The 15,829-nt window shown below is 38.2% G+C and overlaps 1 long non-coding RNA gene across 15 annotated transcripts in view; it reads left to right on the forward strand.

The window, feature by feature from the left end:
• LOC144245989 (uncharacterized) overlaps window positions 1-15,829 on the forward strand; it is a 407,049-nt gene that overhangs the window by 243,397 nt on the left and 147,823 nt on the right. The gene's annotated exons all lie outside the window — the stretch shown is intronic.

The following is a 15,829-nucleotide window of genomic DNA, read 5'->3' on the forward strand; positions in this document are numbered from 1 at the left end:
ATGCATAGCAATCAAGTAAGAGCTGTAGCTTTACTTAAGATATCTAGAACTTAAATAGAATGCAGTGTACAAAACTTTTTAAAATATTTTTTGTTTTATTTCATACTTACGTAACCTTTAGTATGTGGAACAGCAAAGCATGATTTAAAATTTTAATTTGGAGATAAGTAAGTAAGGTTTCTGTAGTTCTTTGAAATAAAGTAGAAAGAGTACTTGACTGCAGGATAATCTCCCTAAAACTGGCTCACCCTAAGCTGTTGCAGAAGCTGCTTCAGGATCATCACCTGAGCATCTGTTCTTAAAACAAGGCTTTGATTTGATTACAAGCAATGCCTCAGACATTTAAAAGCACATCTGGTATAGTCCTGAATCCAACAACTATTTAAGGAGACTTAAAAAAAAATCCCAGAAAAACACAAAAATCAACAGAAACACCAAGGAGAAACTGTAACTGAGTTGGGTGATTCAGGCCCTGAAAGAGGAGGAGCTAGTGACCAAAGAGTCAGCATAGAGAATTTGGGAAGGATTTGGAATGCTTCTCTTTTGAGGTCCTTGCAAATGCCCAAATGTGGAACCTCACAACCTTTCCATTCAATTTAGAGATATCACATAGATAAAGTTCTGTACAAATATAAGGCAGATGCTGCTTGGCACCAGCACAATACAGTGTAGGATAGGACAGCTGCTTCTGTTGAATTAGTCCAGGTGCCTTGGTAAGGGAGTGTTAAGGCTTCAGCTGAACAGCTTCTCTGTTGGCCTGGTTCACATTTTTAGTAGTAGTGGCTTTTTTTATTCCTAACCAGTTTTTTGTCTGTCTCATAATAATTTCCCCAATCTCTTTAGGAGAGTATTAGTGGGCTCAAGTAAGATTTCACAAAACCCAGTGTCTGTGTGTGTGTACAGAAGGTGCACATGCTATAATTTCCTTAGGGATATCTCCTGTTTGTCAGCAGAATCATTTAGATTAACATTTCTCTGTTTTTTCTTTGCAAGTCTGTGCCAGTATTTCTTATCCTGCAGCACACTTTCGGATTGTGGTACCTCCTGGTGTTTTGAGCAAGTTTCCAAGTGGTCCCCAGCTGGACTCCTACCTGAGCAAGTGAAAATATAACATTTGGAAATAATCTGATATTACTTAGAGGATTCCTGATGGCCTTTTTAGTTCAAGACTTGAGACATAACTCTCATATATCTCCTTACAAATTGTTTCATAACCTATGTGATACACAGATCCTAACATCTGCTTACAAATTGTTTCATGACCTACATGATACACGGATCCTAACAGGCCATAGTTCCTCATGTCATTCAATGCTGTCACATTTCTACTTCCTGGATTCCTTTTCTCACCTGGAGGCTTTGTACTCTTTGTTCTCTTTTGAAAACTGAAATCACTGAAACTTTCTCAATGAAACTCCATCAGTCCCTGCTGACTATAATTAATCTTGTCTAAATTGTTTTAAGGTGCTCTGGCTGATATTTCTTGTCCCCTTAAGTATCATAAATGCTTTAACCATATTTTCACTGTTAACCCTTTGTAGTAGGAGGAGGAAAGCTTCATCTTTGTTGGGCTGTAGCAATAGTGGGATCAGTTGTAGTTGTGATAGAGAGCAGGTGTAGTTTCCTGTTGGCTGGAGGTGTTTCAGGACTGTGAATCCCCTCTACAGGTGATCATCTTGTTCAGCATCTCTTCTTTTTCAGCAGTTCTTCTTGACTAACTTGGATGGTTTCTTGCCTCACTTTTGTCTTGTCATCTTTGACACAAATTTATTCTGATGTACTCTACAGTAGGCATTGAGGTCTAATTGAGGATTTTGGATCTCATTAGACATCAATCATATTTAAGCACAGGGCTGAGGATGAGTTCCCTTACTTTTGAGTCAGACAGCCTTGAAAACTACACAACTATTGAACTAAAAATTCTTCATATTATGTTTCTGCTTATACTGGCAAAACCTCATGACCTTTAAAAAAAAGGAAGAAAAAAGTCCATCTTACCCAACTACAGGATGATAAAGTGCTCTATTTATTTAACAAATAATTACTTTGGGATAGACTGGGTTTACTTTTCCTGACAGTATCTTCTCCCAAAGTTTTACTGAGGCCTTGTCCATGTTTTCAAGCTTTGCCAACACTGGAGAAGCTGAAAGCAGTAAAAAAAATATAACAAAAACACCAATTAAAAAAAAAAGAAAAAGAAAAAAAAAAAGAAAAATAATCTGGGAAGTCTTTTGGATAAATTTAGATTACTCTACTTATCATCAAATACATTAGCATGGACTAAAAAAGAAGTGAGAAACTTTTTAAAGTATGTCTAAATGGGTCAGTTTCTCAATCCTCTTGAATTATGATAAATAAAGGAGGATTAGGGAATTAAAGAAATTGAGGAAAAAATAGAAAATGGCAGAAAAAATGAAGGATAAATTACAATGGAAATGAAAATTAAAGGTTGAAAGAAGTTGATGTCTGAGAAAGGTCCACATAATTATTTTATACATCCTTCACTGTCAGTGAAGGAATTCATTGAGTACTGCATCCTCCTCCAGAGTTGCATGCTCGTTAAGTATTATAATTTCTCTTGGCTTTCTCCTCCTTCACCTCACAAGAAAACAGCAGTAAAACACAGTTTTAGTGTGACTGTGAATAAAATATCAGCTTTCATTTTTTTTCCTGTGCAAATTTTAGCAACGTGAGACCTCTGTGCTGTGAATGTCAGGCATGGGCAGCTGGGTCATACAGAATAAAATAGAAGTACAGGTGACCTGCTATTGTTAGTGTGTCCTATCATAGCTGGTTTTGTTGCCCATACAAGAGTTTTTCTTTGCAACAACTATTCCTCTGTATGTCTGCCCACTTGATTGTGTTGAAAACTGGTCCTTTCCTGTAAACCACTCAAAATTCATGGTAGAGAAAACTAGATGTAGACGAAAAGGATACTTGCAGATCCTAAAAGGTACAACACATCCAACTTCTACTTATGTAAATTTCACTGAGGCTGGAGAAGCAGCGTCGGTGAATGCTGAACTGGCATCATTCTACAGCTGAATGATCATGAGAGGCTGTGATGTGATGCCAATATATGTAATTTATGTGCAGCTGGCAGGGAGGAGTTGAGGAAGACTGCAGGTAGGCAGCCTGAATGCAAATGTTGCACTTTCTTGTGTGCTGTTCATCATGTAGCAGTGCCTGTAAAATATTGGGTAGGGAGAAAACTGCCACCCTGAAAGGAACAGAGGATTATAGAGAAAGATGAATCATGCTATTGCTAGCCAATATTATTTGGTTTATATTTCCTCATGCTAACAAGTAGAAATTTGGTTCAAAATGCAAAAAGTACTGTGAGGGATGAGGGTGTGATATTATATAACAAAATAATTCTTAGAATGATATTTGCAAGCTAACAATCTTACTTTTGAGGCACAACATTGCAGGTGCTTTGCAACAAAAGGATAATGGATATAAAGTGTTGACTAGGTTTTTAGAACCTTTTGCTGTTATTCACTCTTTGTAAATGATTTCATTCCCTTCCACCTGCTTTTTCCTAAGACCTTATGGGTGCAATGGAGTAAAATTAGCTGCTGAAGCTTTGGAAGGAAGCTCCAGGAAACAGATGATATGCTTTCAGGCTAGACTGTCAAAACACTTCCCCAGCAGATCAGATTTATTCTGTATTCGATATTCAAAAGGGAAATAGTAAATTATGTTGCTGTGTCCCTTGGCTGAGGAACAAACCAATTTGAATTGAATGCATTATGCTGGAACAGGGAATCCAGTATTTCTCTGGGGTGGGCTGTGGCTGAAGTTGTTCACTTTGTCCTAGATTCTGGAGTGAGTGTCCAGAGGGATGATTTCACATAGCTCTATAATGAATGACATTTGGAAGAAGCTCCTTCAGGAATGCTAAAAATATCTTGCTCTACTTAGTCTTTTTTTTTTTTTCCTGTTTTAAGCAGGTCAGATGGCTTGACAGGAAGAATTATTTTGAAAATAAGAAAAAAATGGAGGTGTGCATCCTTGCATCTGTGTTAAGAGTATAGGAAATTACTGTCAAGAAAAATTCCTAGACTTTTTATTGTAATGGTATCTTCGGGACTTGATATACATCAGCCTTTGTCCTATCCTCAAGTAGGCCTATAAGGACAAGGTTCTTCTGTTTTTCCAGGCATCACTAGCATCCATACTCATTTACAATGCATTTCCCTTCCACATACAGCAGCAGAGCGTGGATACACTGAACTATCAGGAAAAGGGTGGGGGTCGTGCTCTCCCTGACCTTACACCTCTCTGTGCAAGAGGCTGCTGTAACTACATGTTCTGGTCGGATTTCAGAGTTCATATGGGAAGAAATAATTTATTCCTCCTGTGAAAGAACAGATGGTCTGTGAATACTGACATACAGGCCACAGTGGACCCTCTTAGGCCCTGCACAAGAGGTCAGAGTGTATGTGAACATTGTCATAAAGTTCACTGCAAGGGACAGGTACAGGTGTAACTTAAAGGAAATGGTAGCCTGGTTTAAAGTAAGGCTAACCAAGAGGATTATTGGAAAAATTTGGAGGCCTACACATCTATCCTTTCAGAATGTGAATTTATCTCCACTCTTTTAATATTGATTTTTGAAACTGAAATCTCTCAGTTGTTTTGTATTTACACTTTTTAAATGTATGTCCTTTGATTTAGAAATATGCAAACTGTTTTTCCTTTGATAAGAATCCTCAAGATGTTTTTTATCAGACTCAGTTTCTTGATTTTTATGCTGTGTCTGAAAAGAGATTCATAGGTTTTGAAGACAGAGAGGACTGTTGAGATCACCTAATCAGATCACTTATGTAAGACTTCCTTGAATTATTTCTGCTTGGGACTAGAGGAAATCTTTCAAAAACAATAAAGGCAAAAATAGTCCAGTCTTGATTTTAAGTAGAGATTTCCTTTATTAAAAATAAGTCACTTTGATTTGTTGTGTTTCATTCAATACATAGAATTTTAAGGCAGTTTGAGTTTAATCTTATTTTCATATTTTAAAATGATAAACTTGCAAACAAATTTGATGAGAAATAGGATTAGGAGAGCCAATATTTGCTATGTCTGTATAACTTGTCATCAACTTTGGTTTTTCTCTCTTCCCTAGTTAGCCCAGCTGAGCAAGGCACTACTGTGCTATGCTAATTCAGAAGGGTGTGTGTTGACTGCCTCCATGTCATGTGGGCTTCCTGCTGCTGCTTTCTGCCTGCTTTTCCATAAGTAGACAGCACTAAATGAAATCTTGTAGCCACAGTTTTTTATACAAAACTTTGAGATTTCTATGCAGTGTCTAAACTTGAATATGCCCAGCCAATTCCAAGCTGAGTGGGGAGGGGTGCAGGCAGTAGGGGAACAGCCACATTGGCTAAGCCCCATTCCCTTCCATGACTAAGTGGCACCCGGTAAAATCTTGAGAGCTGGAAGAGTGAAAGATATAACACTTCTAATTATGGTTTTGAACTGACCCCACAGATTCAGATCTTCTCTCTTTCTACTTCATGAGGGCTATAAGCTTTGCAGCTGGCTCCCATTCATGGAGGGTGAAATCTATGACTGTCTTTGGGAAGTTTGAAGTTGGATTATGCATATTGTGCTTTCTCTAATCATGCCATTCATATTTTTCTCTGCCAATACAGCATAATTTTTCTCTCTGGGTTTTTCATGGCATCTGGAATATTCCATCTCCCAAATTTTTTTTCAAAAGGCAAATTTGTTATATCATTTAATTTAGTAAATCTAACATTAATTGAGAATTCAGTACCACATGGTCATGGTGGACACAGAATTTCAGATGTTAAGATATTCTATGGCTTTTGGATCTGCTGAGAACTATAATTGTAAGAAACATCAGAAACTAATGAGTATGGAAACTGAGCTGCTGCTATGTTGGAAAGGAGAAATTATTCCTCCAGGTCATGGGTGAAGTGATGAAGCAACAAACTGAAGGGAGTCAACAGCACACTGTCCATGAGCAATTACTTTTGGACTGTGGCTATAATGACTTTCCATATGTTACTGAAAAGACCTTCCATCTTTATTATAGACAGAACTGGCAATAACAGTAAGAATTAATCTCATTACTGAAGGTAGAGTCTATTTGAGCAGTTATCAACATTTGTTTAAATTCTTCTGTTAGAGATCTAAACTGGCAAAGGCAACTATTGCTGAGGTCATAAGAGCTGCATTTCCCTTGTCCTAAGATGGCCAGCTGGTCTGTTGTGCTGCATGTGTACATGCTATTTTTACAGCACTGTCTATTGTTGGTAGTGGGGATGATCCAGAGTACTCCTGCCCAATGGCAACAGGCTTTAGGAATGCAAGCTATTTCATGATTCTTTGCCTTTTCATACACAGAAATAAAAGTAGTAATAGCCTTGGCTGGCTTGTATAAGGGACCATTAAAATAATCAAATAAAAACCACTGAACTCACATGTTGGAAGCTTGATTATGAATGAGAATGTAATTAAAAATAGTTCCTGTCATGTCCAAAATAGCAGAAGGCAAATTAATGTTTCTGTTTCTGCTGTTTGATGTGACAGCATGTTTAAAGATCTACTATTTAATCCAGTGACAGGGAGGACAGTCACATTAACAAAAAACAAGTACTATCATCCTCTTTCTGGCACTGATTTGAAATTCAGTTGGGAAATTGTCCCATGGCTTGAAAGGGAAGGTGCTTGCCTTGACTGTCTGTGAAGATGGCATTCTGAAATGGGTCCTATATATGTGTTATATAAGTAATAAGATACATGGAAGATGCATTATGTTCTGAAGCATATATGCAAACTTAATGCATTGTCAGAAATTTACATTAATTTAGGGAGGAATTGTTTATACGTTATAAATTTTAGATTCCATCTTTCTTTAAAATTGGAGTAATTTATGAATTTCCTATATTGGTATGCAGGCAAATTGAGGAGAATCACAAAAACTATAAAAAGGGTTGCTTTTTTCAGTCTATGATCTAACCATGTTGACTGACGACAGGTTCCTAATGCTTCAGCATGGCCTGCTGGTTGCAGCTTGCAGTGTGCATAGCTCTTCACTGGCACTTGGAAAGAAACTGAATTTCCTTGCACCTCTGCTCTCGTGAGTCTTAGGTTAGTCTTAGGCTAGCATACAGATGATGAAGAGCACCGCAAGATATTTCCCCTTTTATCTTACCTGGTTCTTGACAAAATTAATACCTTTATACAGCTTAACCAGCTCTGGATTTCTCTTTGAAACCCATGACCAGTTAGCTCACGAGAATTCAGTCTCAGAAGCTTAGGTTTGACTTTTATGTTCTAATTAAAATACTAGTGTAGCTTAGGAAACTTTTCTTTTTCAGCACTAGCCATAATGCCTCTTTCCTGTCATGCACAGGCATTTGGGTTTGGTTTTCAGATTCTGTTTGTCACAGAGAAGTGTGGTGCACACAGTTCCTAGCAGTACAAGGTGTGAATGAGCAGCTGAGAGCAGAGATGGATTGAGATTACTTGTGCAGTATTATTGCTGAAAGTGTAACCACAAGCCCAAATTCTTGCTTCTTCTGGTAACAAGTCCAGTTTCAGTGTCTCTAATTTCTCCTTGGGTGATGACTGTGGGAGGAAAGGCCAAAAAACAGCTAGAAGGCATTACATAACTTAAAATGCTTTATGTCTTGAGTTTGCTGGAGTCATGACTCTGGTTTATATGACACCTTCATAATGAAGTGAGGGATACAGAAGATGAGATTCTTGTAGGCAGTGACAAACTCAATGAAAGAAGGATGTTTGCAATGATCCTTTGTTATAATAGTGTGCCCCTGTGCAGGGCTCTGGGGAGGTTTCTCTGGACCTTGGTTTTGTTGAAAATTTACACAATCTGGATGATGACAGATTTCAAGTTTGTAGGTAACAACCAAACTGAGGAACATCTAAAATTTGAAGAGAAATTGAAGAACCATTCTGAAGAAATGGGATGTATTTCTATAGGAGTAAGTGCAGAGGAGGATGATGTGAATGGGCAGCAGTACAGATGCAGGACAGAGAACACTGAAGGTAGTTTAATAGAAAAGAGTTGAGTACAGTCATGGCTAAGCAGCTGAACAGGCATCAACTGGTTGCGTGATTGCAAGGAGGATGAAGGCTTTGGAAGGTTCTAAAAGGTCACAGCTTTTCAAGATGCATAAAATGGACCTTCTGATCTCACATTATTCTCCTGGGTTTAAGTTTTTGTTGCAGGTAGAATCAGTTGGGTAGAACTAAAATAGAGGTTTAATGGATTGAAGAAACATCTGCATGGAATATTGAAATCAGATTTTCTTTACATACATGAGAAAGGAAATAATAGATTTTGAAATATGTACCAAGGAGCTGCAAAGAAGTCAATTTGGTGACCATGGCCCTGGCAGGTATGTGATGAAGTTAAAGGGCATAAGAAAAGCTTAGGTTGGTTCTACTGGTAAAGACAGATAGATGGTAAAAAACTGGTAAAAACTGTCTGGGAAAGCTGTAAAGGAAGCTGTAAAGTAACAAAAATTCCAGTAGATTAGACAGCCATCAGGCAGGAAAGACATAAGTAGAGTTTGTCTTGCCTTGGGGCAACAGTAAATTGGTGGAATAATCTCAATGACCTTTTGAAGACTTTTGCAGGCTAATTTTTCTGTTAAGCTATTACCAGTTGCCCATCCTTTTTGAACAGTAGTGTAACATGGCCAAACTCTAGAAAAAAGTGCTTCCCTACATGCATTTTGCTCTAGAGATCATCTACTGCACTTTACAAGTTACAGCTGAGGCCTCCTAGATATCATGACACACTGGCCATGGCCAGGAGCTGTGCTCACTGGCACCATGTTTTCAGCTGGGAAAATCAATGATATTACATAGAGGGAGAGGCAAGCAAAGTGTTGGTACAATGCTTTATTTCAAGGCCAAATGGACAAAAAAATAGTTTGTTACTTAAATTGCTAATATAAACATTTGGCTTTGAGTGTCAGCTTGAGTAAAATATCCATAAATACCTGTTTACTTTGTCATTTACATATTGCCTCTTTATAAAGCTAATAAGATGTCAAGCCAACTGTAATCCTGTTTAAATTTGAGATAAGAGGTGTTAAACAGAGTGAGAATTGTCACAAATATTCAATTTCTGACATGGGCCAAACAGATTTAATTTGTAGGATTGTCTGATCACTTTTCTTTCATTGTATATTAAATTACGCCTTAGCTAAACATGTATTTGTGGGAGCTGGCTATGATTACCTCTGTGTGAAGACCTGATGCTGATTTGAATAAAAATGGGATGCAAGATGACATGCAGTATTTGTTGCTGAACCTGGAGCTTTATTGATGCCAAGGCTGGTGTTCTCTGTGATATTGTTTCCAGGAAAATGTGGGGAATGATGGAATAGCTAGACACAATAAAAATGAGTGCATATGTCCTGGTTCTATCTTGAAATGAAGAGGCACAAAATATGAGAAAGATTTGGGAATGAACTCCAAATAAAGCACCCAAACCTTTCACAAACCAAACTATGTCTCTTGAACGTCTTTGAAATTCCCCAGATTTTCCATCTATGCAGAGCAAAGTTGTCTAGTTATAGTGCCTGTAGCAAAATTCTGTCATTTTTTTCTGCAAAGCTTTGTATGCAGGACAGAGTTGCTATACCAAACCACAAGTAAAGCTGCCTGTGGTATTCCAGCCCATGAAGGCATCAAGTGCTGGAAGGGAAAGGGGTTTATACTTAAACCTGGTGTTTGTGGTGGTGCATGTGCTGTGAGACACAGTTTTCTGGAACACAGTTCCTCATTCATGAACTCTCACATAATGCTTTTAGGGAAAATAACCTTCTCATTTGTTGAGAAAGTTTTAAATATCTGCAGATTTAGAGGAAGAATGAGGGATACTTTACTCTTTTCAGCTATGCTGTCTTTTCTTCCCTGCATCTAAAATATTTACATTTAAGAGGAAAGACAGAATTGTATAGGCTGATTAAATAGCTTAGTATGTGTATCCTGAGCTTGCAAGCTGTCTATCACTGTTCCCCCCAGCCTTACACTAGAAACCACAGGGTCTTTTTCAGAGTACAAACTTCAGATTTGTGGAAAACTGATGCTCATTTTTCTTGTGTCTGCCTAATAATTGTAGGGTATTTTCTAAGGCAAAGCCAACATTTAGCTATTTTAATGAGTCTGAATGAGTAAATAAATCCATCTTTTTGAGCTGGCAGTATAGGACTACTTAGGAAATTGTTTGTGCTGATGTTGTTGAAATAGCAATGATGCCTGATATGGCTGGTGCAAGAGTCTTAAAAATGTTCCACAAGAAAGCTGCTATCACTAGACCTCAAAAGAAAATTATAGTTACCATGCTGACTTTATGAGGCATGTCAATGCAATGCAAAGACAGCTGCAGGAAACTGAAACTGTAGTGAGGCTTTCCTCATCCCTTCAGATATAGTCTTTTGACCCCTGAGTTGGAGTCTGTTTGCTTCTGTCTGTTGCAATTTGGTGAAAATAAATTTTCCTAGCAGGGAACCATGGTTTTGAGTCCACAGTGTTAGTGTAGGAAGCGCCAGAGAACATGCTGTGTGCTTGGTGCAGTCTGAAGCCACATGCTCTCTCGTGCCTTGCACTGAGCCAAAGCATGTGGTGTGTGATCCCATTTCCATGGGAAATTGTCCTTGCAAATAGCCATAAAGTAGCACTGCAGTTTCATCCACACCAAAGCCATTAGAGCTGATGAATCTCTTCTGGAGGACAGCAATAAAGGACTGGATCCTTAGCCATCATAAGCAACTGAGAAGTTCAACAGAAGGAGGATCAGGTCTTGTAATACAGCTTTATTTTTTTTTTCTCTTCATAATTAGGTATCATAAAACTTGCTATTGAAAACAAATTCCATGGAGAATTGTAAGATGCTCTGCCCCAGTGGTGATTCACCTGTCAGACCTTATGAACAGTGTATTTTTATATGATGAATGACACAAGATCTGTATCATCATCAGGGACCCAGCAGTATTTGAAAAGTGAAAGAGAGCAGGGCCCAAAGTCATTACAGAGTGTGTTCAGGTGCCCTGGAGTCACAGCATAGCTGGTGAGTGGTGGCTGGGTCTCCTAAAGCCAGGTTGTTCTGCAGCTTCTGCCTCAGGAAGGGGCTGGCTCTCCACAGAGTCCCTGCTTGAACTCTTGGAAACTACAGGCTGTGCCTGCCTGTGTCAGGATTTGCTGAAGTCTTAGCAGCCTTTCAACTGACCTTCATCCATGGATCTCTCCAACAGTCCTGCTCTTCCTCCATCATACAAGAAATCTTATTTTCTCTTCTCACGCATGTGGATGAAATCCCTGTGGAAGCTTGTCTTCAAACAGAGCAGTGTTTTTTGATCTAGTTATTTGGATGGTCCTGTTATCAATGGAAGATCTTATGGCTGTTGATCCTGGGCAGGGGTTTGCAAATCTGTTCTTCAGAAATTTGTGATCCAGTTCATTTCCATCTTTAGTTGTAGTTACCATAGTTGTAGGGCAGTTACCAAGAAATTTTGAAATTCAGGGGGAAGTCCCCTGTGGTTCTTATGCTATTTTCACACTCTGATATCAGCCTTTATTGTCTTCCTCTGAATTTTGCTTACTTGATGGACTAAATGATTAGGTCTATGTGAGTGTATTATATTTCATAATGAAACACACAAATGGGATGTTATTATTCATTAATTTAGCAATAACAAATAGAGCTGAGCAAGGTTTTAGATGCACAGCACATTTTCCGATTTAAAGATCTGTGTCATTCTGAGTCTTTTGGCAGATGCAGCAGAAACCAATGCAAGTTTGTGTACCCTGCTGTGAAAGGAGGGCATAGACTGGGAACACACTTCTAATGATGCCCATGTAGCAGTGCATAGCTGATATGTACATTTAATATTGAACTGTAAAAGAGAAAAACAGTTTTGTTGCTTGTTGAGCAGGTGCTTGATGCACAGTTCTCTTGACATCTAAATGGAGATCAGATTTTGAGATGTACCTGGCCATATCACAAATAACTTACGCAATTTGTGGTTTTTAAAAGATGTTTCCAAGCTGAAGATTAGTTAGGGTGTTTTGTTTCCTCTGTATATGACTTTTCTGGCAACTTGAAGAACCTGACGCATATCTAAAGCCTCATTAATAAAGTGTGGTTATATTATTTTTTATTTTATTATTTTTTTTTTTTTAGATCCCAACAGTCAAGGAAAATGAATAACTGTTTGGAAACAACCAAATCCAAGTCATAGATGCATTTTAACCTCCCACTATATGGGTCCTCTAAGTTCAGTGGGAAAAAATTAGAAGCATCTCCTTGCATACAGACTATCCTTCTTTCTTAGATCCTCAGCCCCTTGAAAAGCAAAGAATTAGGGGGATTTTCTGTGAAAAGGAAAGGTGTCCTTCAAGACATTGTGAGAATTCTAAGCTGATCAATGTGAAGACAAATTCATATTCATATGGCACCATTCCTGCCAAATTTTATGCATTTGGGTAGTCCATTGATCTCCATAGGACTACTCCTATGCTGTATTTTTGGTCCAGTACTTACCAGTTTGTTCACTTTAAAAGCTATTCTAATCATTACTGGAGACTCAGAAAGACTGAGGAAGCATCTGAAGCCAAGAAATTTGCCAACCTTAATTTTTAGAATGGCTTGTTAGAATAAATGTAGAAGCCTGGAGCACCTATGACTGAGCATCTGCAATGGTGAGTGATGTTTTTCAAGCTTTTACTGCTAGCAGTAGTCATGAGTGGATGTCGCTGTGGTTTGACACAGGAAACAGACAGTACCAGAGTCATCCCTGCTATCAAGGTACTATAGGTCAGTACAGCTTCATTGCACCACTGTTACAACTTGCACCCTCGAATTTGGCAAGCTGGAGCAGCTCTGAGGTTGCATGGTTCAGCCTCTATGTTCTGAGCATGCAAAAATATCTTTGAGTACTTATAATGATAATTCTATGCAATCTGTCATGTAGGCTTTTCTATTTATTAAAAGGAGAGTTCAAGAAATAATTTCTTCTGTTGCTAGTAGTAATTATCTCCAAATTGGGAGAAGCATAAAGAAAAGTCTGAGCAAGATTTTTGCTTTATTTAAACTTAAGTTACTTTTCTCTGCATTGCTGGTTGTTTATCTAAAATGATGCCACTTACAGAATTTTTGTGGCTGAACATAAAGTTAAAAACCCTGTTGATAAGTGATTTTATACATATAGGTATGCATATGTAAGCATATAAAGACAGCATTGAGACAAGTTTCATGCAACCAGTTATGCAAATGATCTACATGGAGATTTAATTTCTTATTTTGTCATAGTTACCAGACTAGTCTGTTAGATTTGTAGGTTGCTGTTTACAGATGAACCCTTTGTTGTGACATCCAGATTTATTTTTCTGATCTTTTCACTTTCAAATGCTGTCCAAAGGCAGACTAAAGACTAGGAAACTACACAGCTGCTTAAATTCAAATATCTTGCTGGAGTGCAAAGCCAACCTCTCCTATCCTTTTTTAGAAAGATCCCGATATGTGACAATGATGGCACTCAGTCACTGTCATGCTGGGGAAAGTATGCCATGCTGTGGTGTGTTGTTAACCTTATACTTTTACAATCATTCCATAATTGCTTCTCTGTGCAGATGTTGATTTGCTGGGTTTTTATCAGCTTCTTGTCCTGGAGGTGGTGGTCTGTGCCTCTGCCATGGAGTGTGGTGGCACCTACCCCACTGCTCCAAATGCACTGTGGGCTGCATTTGCTCTCACATAATACAAAGTATGGTAATTGGGTTTTGTGCACCTTTCTGGAATCTCAACCTGGCAGCAGATATTGAAAACAGGTTTTGCATCTGTTCTCTTCACAATACTTGTACACTGACAATGTGGCAGAAAATTAGGAGCAGGAGAGATTTTGGCATATTGAGAGGAGAACCATGAGTACTGGAGACCAAAAGAGAGGGATCTTGGGGATACATTTCTCTCATATGCCTCTGGCAATCATGAAAAATGCTGTGTTCCTGCAGAAACGTGCTTTGATTTTTATATGTTTTTCATATATATAACCTATGGGTTCTACATGGGAAATTTCTTTCTCAAGTATTTGAATACTGTGTGCTTTTAGGAAAGCTGTAAAAAATCACGGTATTAATGATCTTTATGAAATACATTTACATCCTCAAGATGCCAACAGGACTCTGTTAATGCAAGGTGATTGACCTCTCTGCATACCAAGGATTCAGCCCACTTGTGCTTTCTGCTGGGAATTTTGACAATAGGGATTACTGCTGATAAAAGTTATGAGGCTTTCTATAACATAGGCCCTTTCCCTGTTATGGTGGTGTGGAGAGGGCTTGATTTGGCAAGACCTTTCTTGTACTTTTTCTTTAATTCAGTTATTGAATGTGAAGTCACAGTCTGCCCCTCTGCATTTAACTAGTGGATATGATCAATGCAATACTGAAAACTTTTGTGTCTGCATGATTCTTTACAAGATCAGAACTCCAAAGTTTTGGTTGCCTGTCTACCAAAAGTATTTTTTTTTAAAGCAAGATAAATGAGTAGAGGCACAGATGCAGACCTGAATGATGCTAGAGAAACATTTGCCACAAAAAGGGTTGACAGGATCAAAACAACAAAAGACTAAATTTAGATCAGCATTACTTTATCCCAATGGGTTTTGAAACATTTACCAGCACCTTTGAAATGATGCCATAGTCTGTTAAAAAAATAGTGAAAAAGTATTTATTACTTGGAATTTCTTTTTGCTAGTATGTATATAAATATTTTTTTTTCTGAAATGCTTTTCAGCATTTATGCTTGCCCCATCCTGGCAGCAGAAAACAGAAGACAGTAGTCTTCATTCTCCCCAATAACTGCATTTTCCCCCATTATCCATCTTCCTGATTGAAGTCTTCTATTTTGAGAAAACAAAGAGCTTTGAATAGAATTATTTTATTAAATGTATTTAAAAATGTGGTGGGTCAGCTCTGTGGTACACCACCCTTGATAGTCTCTCTTGACACTTCCTTCTGTGCTAAAAATAGAATTACTTGGTACTGTAGTGAGGAATGAGGGAGGGCAGGGGGAAGAAAAGACTTTTTATGAGGTAAAGTCAGCCTGTTCAACATGGCAGAAAAGATTCATTCTAGATGTTTCTTGTAATAGAAACAGTGGTCAAGGCTGCAAGGTGACTTAACTATGGCAACCAGGGGACTTAAAGACATTTCCAAAGTACTTTGAAAGCCATTCCTTGAAAAAAAAAGAAAAAGAAAAAAAGCTGATGACAGATTTGGATGGGCTTTTTTTTGGTACCTGTTTGCTGCCAAATGAGTTATATAGCTCTTGGCTGATGGCCTGTAGCTCTGAGAGACTCAGAATGCATAATTATGAAGCTCACACCAAGTGCATAGTTTAAGCCTGCATATTCACCTTTCTTTTGACGTTTCATGGAGCCTGTTCTTCTGGAGTCTATCAGCTGTAATTACAATAATATAAAATGGTCCTCTGTGTTTTGTTTCTTGTGATCATTTATGTACATAAAACATGTGTAGCTCTGGCTGGCCTTTGGTGCTTTGGACTTACTCATTGCCTTCCAAGAAAAAGAAAAGAAAAAAGGAGACAAAAAAATGGCCACACCAAGAAGACCTAAGGCCTTTTAAAAATGTCTTGTCACTTAATGGACATCTGGGGGACTAAGTCTGAATTTATTGGGTGAATCCTGAATCTCCAGGATTTGCTGATCGAACTAGTTCATTAAAATTTGGATGCATTCCCTGTGTCAGGATTTTGGCTCCCTTTGGCCACTTTACATTTGTGTCTAGCTTATGACTC

The sequence above is a fragment of the Lonchura striata genome, chromosome 3 (genome assembly GCF_050655825.1).
Source record: "Lonchura striata isolate lonStrDom1 chromosome 3, ASM5065582v1, whole genome shotgun sequence".
Classification (NCBI taxonomy): Eukaryota; Metazoa; Chordata; class Aves; order Passeriformes; family Estrildidae; genus Lonchura; species Lonchura striata.